This window comes from Perognathus longimembris, chromosome 3, assembly GCF_023159225.1.
Source record: "Perognathus longimembris pacificus isolate PPM17 chromosome 3, ASM2315922v1, whole genome shotgun sequence".
NCBI lineage: Eukaryota > Metazoa > Chordata > Mammalia > Rodentia > Heteromyidae > Perognathus > Perognathus longimembris.
In genome coordinates, this window is record NC_063163.1 from 23,384,597 (window position 1) to 23,392,786 (window position 8,190).

Consider the following 8,190-nt stretch of genomic DNA (forward strand, 5'->3'; position numbering starts at 1 on the left):
GTTACCTACTTTCTCTGTCCATTACTTCCTAGTTTTAGTTCTGGCCATGTTCTAAGAAACCTTACGCGATGACCCTGCCTCGAGTGGTCAGCCTGTCAGTAGAGAAAAGTCGATCCTTAAATCAGGGCATTATGAGAGGAGCGATCAAGTGGAGCCTGGTTTTCCTGAAGATGGCGGTACTGAAACTGAGCCCTGAAGGTTGAGTACCTGTTAGACAACTAGACAAGAGTATTTGGTTTACAGCAAAATTGTCCACCGTGACCATGTATCAGTGCTTGATCACGTACACACACACACACACACACACACACACACACGTATATCACTTTTCTTTCCCAGGCTCCCACTTCTATTTTCTGGGAACTCAGGTTACTGGTAAAGGAGAGGATCTACTAACCAGGGACATACTTCATATCAGTTACTCAGAATTCTTAGAACTTGAAACAGCAAGTTTCATTTAAAAGCTGGTAATAAGTAATGGATTCTAGTGGTTCTATAACCGCCAGATTCTGTTTTCAAAGAAGACCTACTGAGCTGAAATGAAATAAGCCAATAGATCTAAAACTTGAGAGTGCATCCGAATGGACAGGAAGATTTAAAACCAGACTCCTGGGCATTTCACTTTCCTCTGCCCTCATTTCTGAAACCATGGGAACTTGTTAAATCAGAATTTTTGGTGACAGAGACTGAGTTACAGAAGTAAGGAATCAAAACTTACATTTAAGTTAGTGGCTTTCTTGTGTAACAAATATTAAGTATATGTACACTTCCATTTTCCTTTTTACTAAAACAAAATCTTGCTATTATGGAGAAATGCCCTTAGAGAATAATGAATTTTGTTATTTACTATCAGATAGAAAAGTTTTCTTCGTGTTAGAAAATTTATAATATTCTAAATCTCCAAGCCACAGGCTGTTGATTTAGTGAGATATTTTAGAAGTTTAATTGTATCTAATTATTAATATTTTATGTCTTTGCTAGAGATAAAGTATCTTATTTTAAATAATTTTTTAACTATTAAAAGTATGGTTTCTAAAATGTGTGAGAATTTCTCAGACTACAAATTTCTTTATCTAGTTGTCCGTATTATTAAAATTAGGTGTATCCGATAGCAATGGCTAATAGAAAAGCAAGCAAAAATAGGTCAGAATAATTTGTTGTTCAGATAGCTACTTGGGTTGTTAGAAAGCAGACTAGAAAAAAAAATCCGGCTATTAAATGTGGCTATCCAGGTAGAAATGTAGCCTGAGATGAGCTGTTTATTGTTATCATTGCTGAATAATGCAATTATTTTAGTGAGCGATTCTATTATTATTCAGAAGCTTTAGGAAAGTAGCTTGAGGGGAATGAGCCAGAAATTATCCATGGAGATTCAAAACTGAGTGTTTTGGATTGATAGAGATTTCTTTCTTCTTTTCTGTCTTCCTTCCTTCCTTTCTTCCTTCCTTCCTTTCCCTCTTTCTTTCTTGTCTTTGTCACAAAATGCATCACTATCCATATGTGAATTTTCTACTGTTGTGTTTGTCACAATCCTGGCAATTTGAAGCCATGTACATTCATTGTCTCTTGGCTCTCTGGATCAAGGGTCAGTCAGTTCTGTTTCTCATGGAGCCACAGTGACTATTGCTACCTGATGTGTCCTTATTTGAAGGCCCGACTGAGGAAGAATTAACATTCACATTCATCCTGGGTTTTGCCAGATTTCATTTTGTTTGAATTATATAAGGGCCTCATGTCTTCCTTCCTGTCAGTTGGAAGCCACACCTAAATTTTACAAGTGATCAATAAAGTTCTGTTCCCTAGTCCTCACAGCCAGTAGAGAAAGGTCTCCATCTACAGTCTCCTGAGCCAGGGTCTCATACAGTGGAATGTAATCATGACAAAGACATTCCATCTACTTCCTCATAGTCCCTGGCTTCACCTAAGTCTGTCCCTATTCAATAAGCAAATAATGCACAGTAACATGGCCTCAAGGTATGTCTCTCAAAATCACAAGTTGAGGGCTGGGGATATAGCCTAGTGGCAAGAGTGCCTGCCTCGGATACACGAGGCCCTAGGTTCGATTCCCCAGCACCACATATACAGAAAACGGCCAGAAGGGGCGCTGTGGCTCAAGTGGCAGAGTGCTAGCCTTGAGCGGGAAGAAGCCAGGGACAGTGCTCAGGCCCTGAGTCCAAGGCCCAGGACTGGCCAAAAAAAAAAAAAAAAAATCACAAGTTGAATTGAATATTTTTAATTTACTTTTTCTGTCTTCTCTCTAGAACATATGTCCCATGAGATTCAAGAAAATTATCAAGAACACTGAAAACAAATCCAGCCACAGAAACTATTTAAATGTTGTATCAAGAGTTACTGCTTGGGGGAGGGGGAGACAAAAACCAAACAAACAAAAAAAGTTACTGGGAAAGCCTGGCATGATGGCTTACTCCTGCAATCCCTGTTACTCAGGAGGTAGATGATGACAGAGACACAGAACAGAACAGCAATTTAGGCTAGTCCTGGGAAAATGTGTGAAAATCTATCTGATAAAACCAACTAATACAAAAAAGGCCCTGGATTCATATCCTAGTATTACAAAAAATTTACTGGTGAATTAAACTCCAACAAACTACAAAAAGAATATTATTTTTTTCATAATGTATTATTTAGAACATATTGACCTTTTAGATATCTCAACCTTAATCACTTGCTGTCAGTTTTCTAACTATAAATTTTCTGGACCTTTGAAATGTGCTAAATAATATATTTCCAAAGAAAAGAAATTTTACAGCTGGGCACCCGTGGCTCACTCCTGTAATCCTAGATACTTAGGAGGCTGAGATCTGAGGATCATGGTTCAAAACAAGCCTGTGAGACTCTTATCGCCAATTAACCACCAGAAAATGGGAAATGGCACTGTGGCTCAAGTGGTAGAGCACAAATCTTGAGCTGAAGAGCCCAGGGACAGCTCCTAGAGTTCAAGCCCCAAGACCAAAGCAAGAAAGAAATGTTATTGAATAATTTGATTAAATACAATAAGTTCTAAGTAGATATGACAAAACTGTATAATGAAGTACATCTAACAAAGTTAAATGCAGTGAAAGTTAATTTCTCCTACAACAGCTTGGCCACTACAAACTAGCAGGGTAACTCAGTTCTACAAAGTGATTCAGATACCCAGATTCCTTCTTTCTTTCTTCCAATTGTGTCATATTACTGTTGTCTGTCTGGATGAAATATTTTCAGCTGTATGACCAGGAACCCAAGAGAAAGGCAAGAATGCACAATAGGAAGCAACAAGAAGTCTATAATAATAGTAAAACTCTTTGAGTTACTGAGTCAACTTCAAGCTACCACAGTTCACGAATGATCTAAATCTTTGAGTCACACCCAGAATTATATGTGAGCATGGATTTCCTTTGACAGACATGTATTTGCCTACATGCAAAACAGAATTAATATCAATTTTCCTTTATTTTTTTCGATGGGTATTGTGAAGAATAATCAGAGGATGTTTTTCTCTATATTGTACTCCAGCTTAACAAGCTGTCCCTAATATGGTAGGTGCATAATGTCATTAGATTCATTACAGTTTTCCTATTTGACAAATATGAAATTATTTTACTGTAGGAAATAAAATAAAAATATTATGGCACTCCTTTTCATACAACTGTAAGAATAGCTTTTTAAATATTCATGGCTTTTAATTTTCAAATTCTTAATTTCCTAAATTGTACCTAATTGTGATTTACCAAAGTATTATGCTCTTGTTTTTACAAGTCTCATTTGGCTTGTTATAGGCAGTACAAGAAAAATTCTTTCTCTATGGGCAAAATGTTGTTTTGAACAAATTATCTCCTTTATAGCAAAATTTCTGGAAGAACTTAGCAAGAGGTCTATTTTTAATCGTGACACAGCAAATTATTACCTCTTGCAACTCAAATATTTATCATCCTTAAGTGATTTTTGCATGTCTCAAGTAATCATTATGATTGTAATTTATTGCTTTTTCACATAGTCATTATATATTCTGAGGAATCCTGATCCTATATACAAAGGTTATTTAAGTTATAAAAATATATAAAAGGCACGCACTGTTTGTATTGTAGATAAAACAATATGGTACCTGTACATTAGCCACAATAAAAGAGCAAGTGTAAGAACAGGGAGGAGATATAACAAAGACATCCACATCACTCTAAAATCCATCAGCACTAAATCTGATCCTGACATTCTTGACACAAACACATATGCCAGGCCATTTAAAAGAGATTCAAAAAGAATGGAAGGAATGAGTTTGGCAAAAGAAGGTAAATAACTCTATGAAATAATAGTTCTCATCCATTTATAGATGAAACTGAAGCTCAAACATGTTAAATAATTGGCCTAACATTCTCAGAAGAAACAGAGTTAGGATTCCAATCCAAGTTAAATCTCTTTGTCCCCAAACCCATCAACACAATAGGCTAGTCATTGGATTTTTTTGTCAGTTGTAGTAACCAGTTCAGATCTGTTGCACAGCAATTTATTACTTAGTATTGATACATAATTAGTTATTATTACAGTAAAATATTATTTTCCTAGAACTCTATGAAATAGGTGACTTATAAAAAGGTAGATACTAATTCTAACAGTTGGCAGATACACAACTTAAATCAGAATTAGCATTCTACATGGATATGGATTCAATGAAATAATCAGAAATCAGGGCTGGGGATATAGCCTAGTGGCAAGAGTGCCTGCCTCATATACATGAGGCCCTGGGTTCGATTCCCCAGCACCACATATACTAAAAAAAAAAAAAAACGGCCAGAAGTGGCGCTGTGGCTCAAGTGGCAGAGTGCTAGCCTTGAGCAAAAAGAAGCCAGGGACAGTGCTCAGGCCCTGAGTCCAAGCCCCAGGACTGGCAAAAAAAAAAAAAAAAAAAAGAAATCAATCAAGGTATTGTGCAAATTTTATGCTCAACAGTAGACTGCCACGTGATAAAAAAAAAATGAGTAGGGCCAGGGTCCCATGCTTTTCAAAGCTAAGACAAATTACAAATGAGAATATTATAATTTGTTATTGGCTCTATGTCCTTATTCTTCAGGAAACAGAGGGAACTCTGTGTGTGTGTGTGTGTGTGTGTGTGTGCGCGCGCGCGCGCACGCGTGTGCGTGCGCATTTACTTCCCTGAGGGAATCAGAAAGATTGGTAGGAGAAACTCAATTTTACCAAGATGAAGCATTACATAGGTAGCACAGGAGGAGTCTTTTCAAAAGTCTTTTACTAGGTAGCGTTTCAAATAGAGAAATAAAATGCATGTGGATGCACTTGTGTAACAAAAATACATATGTCTTCCAATTTTATAAATAGTTATCAACTCAGGGCCAATCTTGTTTCATTTCCATCCTTGTGTAATTCCCTTTCTCATACTCATGTTACTTTGAAGTAAATAGCAGACTAATGTCTGCTCTCAGTCCTTCAAGATAGATAGATAGATAGATAGATAGATAGATAGATAGATAGATAGATATCATTGAGAATTTAAAAATAAATCATATGACTTATATATGTAACAAACTAAATAACTAAGTTCATCATCTTCGTTTGGCACACAAGCTTAAGTTCTACAAGAATGATGATATGCATCTGTTAGATGACCACATGGGCTAAGAGAAATTGAATCTTGAAACACATCTGACTTTTCCTAGCTTTCAGCCTTTCCTCTAGATCCTTCATACTCAATTCCCAACCTGCATTATGACCTTTGCACTGGTCAGCTCACTCTTCTTACTCTTATATTGGATATCACACATTCAAACCCTTATTTGTCTCTCATGGGTCTAAAATACCATGTCGTTCATTCAAAAGCAACACTTCTTTAAAAGAAGATTCAAAAATCTTCCAAAGAAGTATGATTCACAGTGACTTTTTCATCTCTTAAATCCTGTAACTCTTATACTTTGACCTCCACTATATAAGATTTTAACTTTATATACTTTACTACAGTTGTCTTCGTAGTTTAATAAAAAGCTTCTATGTGACAAGGGTCACAAACGTATAATGGATTTGTATCTTGAAGTTTATAGTACCTGGCACAGAACTGGTTATGTAGCAAATACTCAATAAATAGGGATTCTTATTATAATTGCTTTCATAGGGTCAAATGCCTACACAGGATTGGAAATGCTAGATTGAATTTATTTAACATGTATACAAATATATTACTGTTTACATTACTGACTTCTTCCGAACATAAATTCAGTAATAACTGAGTTTGCTGGCAGATTTTAAAAATCAAAGCTCTAATCCAAACTCTTCAAATGTGAAATTTACCTAATCATGATTATAGTTCTTACATACATTAACTTGACATTAATTTCTGATGAATTCTCTGAAAGTCATCTCTCTAAGAAGTATGAGTATCTGAGGGATAACCCCTAAAATAGCCCTGCTCAATCTATCTCATTTAGACTACAAGGCATTTGAAAATGGAATATTTTCATGTGCTGAACCAATTTGATTTCTATGTATGATTTGCCATTTGTATGTCTAGTTTTTTTAAAGCAATGATGTATAATAACAAACATGTGAATAAAAATATAGAACTCATGTCTTTATTATTCCTGACAGAAACAATATGTTATTTGAAATTGTTCATTATTAAAATTACTCTGTGATAATGTTAGGAAGAGAATGAACTGGATGTCTTTACTATTTTATTAAAATAGCGAGAAAAGGTATAGACAAGTTTTAGTGATTATCATTGCTCTTTAAGTGCTGAATGGGAATAATATTGGTGTTAGAACACTACCTCCTGCTAATTTTATGAAGGCACAGCAATGAAGACTTCCTGTGTATAATAACATTTGGAAGAAAATGCTAACCAAGCAAGCTGATCATAACCCAATTTAAATGTATCTCCCAGTAGAAAATCAGTAGTTTAAAGATTCACACCATGTAATTTCCCTGCTAAACCATTGTCTGATCTGAAGTGCCTGAACGCCAGCATTAAACCAGCCTAGGTCTCAGGTACTTGACCTGCGAGGCAAGAGGTAGGAGAAAAACAACTATGGCTAAGAATTACTGTAACATGTGATAACACCAGAAGCATGTTGAGTGTGTTCTAAGCAGTGGCTACTTTACTTAGTGAGACATTATCTCATCTTAACTTTATCACAAACCTTTCAGATAGACAAAATTTTATGTCTACATGGTTGCCAAAGAGCTCAGAGCATTAACCTAGAGTTTTTACATTTGGCTTCTCTGTCTCTGTTATTTTCAACCTCTTTCCCTGCAAATAAGGGACTATGTCTTAACACTTATTCTCGAATGTAAGTCATGGTCTATATCTCAACATCCAGTAGCCAACTTTCCAAAAACGACTGCAGTAGTTATGTGACTCAGTTTGCCTCCAATAAATGCCCTCAGTAGCCTTTTGTGTTACCCTGCTGTCTTCCCTTGCAATTTTTTTAAATCTTCAAATAATATTAGAATCATTTTCAAACATACAATGAAATCCTAGAACTTTACTTCATCCTTCTCTTCACTAATTAAAATGAAACTGTAATATCTAAATGTAACTTCATTCTTTGTTATGGTATAAGCTACCCATCCTCAAAACCTAGTACCAGGTTATAACTTACATCCCTCTGTCTGTCTCTTGTAATAGACACTGCAGCCATCATTTGGTTCCCAGTTGGTCCCTTCCCTCTCCCACACATCCTGGCCAAGATGAGTCTGCTGCTTCCATCACTCGGCTTCCATTCTAACCATCGAAAAAAGTCATGGCCTTGTTTTGCCATGATTTCCTTCTTCCCCATAAACAAGCTTTCAGCAATCTGTCTTCCCTGCCTGTATGGATGCTAGCATTCTTGAATGAAACTATGAGTTTGCACCGCAGATTCAAAGATAGCATTCTCTGGTGTCCCACAAACAAATAAATCTGATAAATCAAGCCAAAAGTTTTTAAACTTTTGTGTTGGACTAGTCCTGGGGCTTGAACTCAGGGTCTGGGCACTGTCTCTAAGCTTCTTTTCTTGCTCAAGACCAGTGCTCTACCACTTGAGCCAGAGTACCACTTGATCTTTTTCTGAGTAGTTGATTGAAAATGAGAGGGTCTCACAGGCTTTTCTTCCCCAATTGGCTTCAAACCACGATTCTCAGATCTCAGCTTCCTGAGTAGCTAAGGTTATGGGCATGAGCCACCAGTGCCAGGCTCAGCAGAGC

General features: G+C 36.4%; 1 long non-coding RNA gene across 1 annotated transcript; it reads left to right on the top strand.

Annotated features, from left to right (window-relative positions):
- Positions 1-408: 408 nt before the first annotated feature.
- On the top strand, positions 409-4,406 carry LOC125348205. The gene is made up of 3 exons (XR_007210322.1): positions 409-699; positions 3,479-3,539; positions 4,089-4,406. It is a non-coding gene; the product is annotated as an uncharacterized LOC125348205 (long non-coding RNA).
- Positions 4,407-8,190: the final 3,784 nt, after the last annotated feature.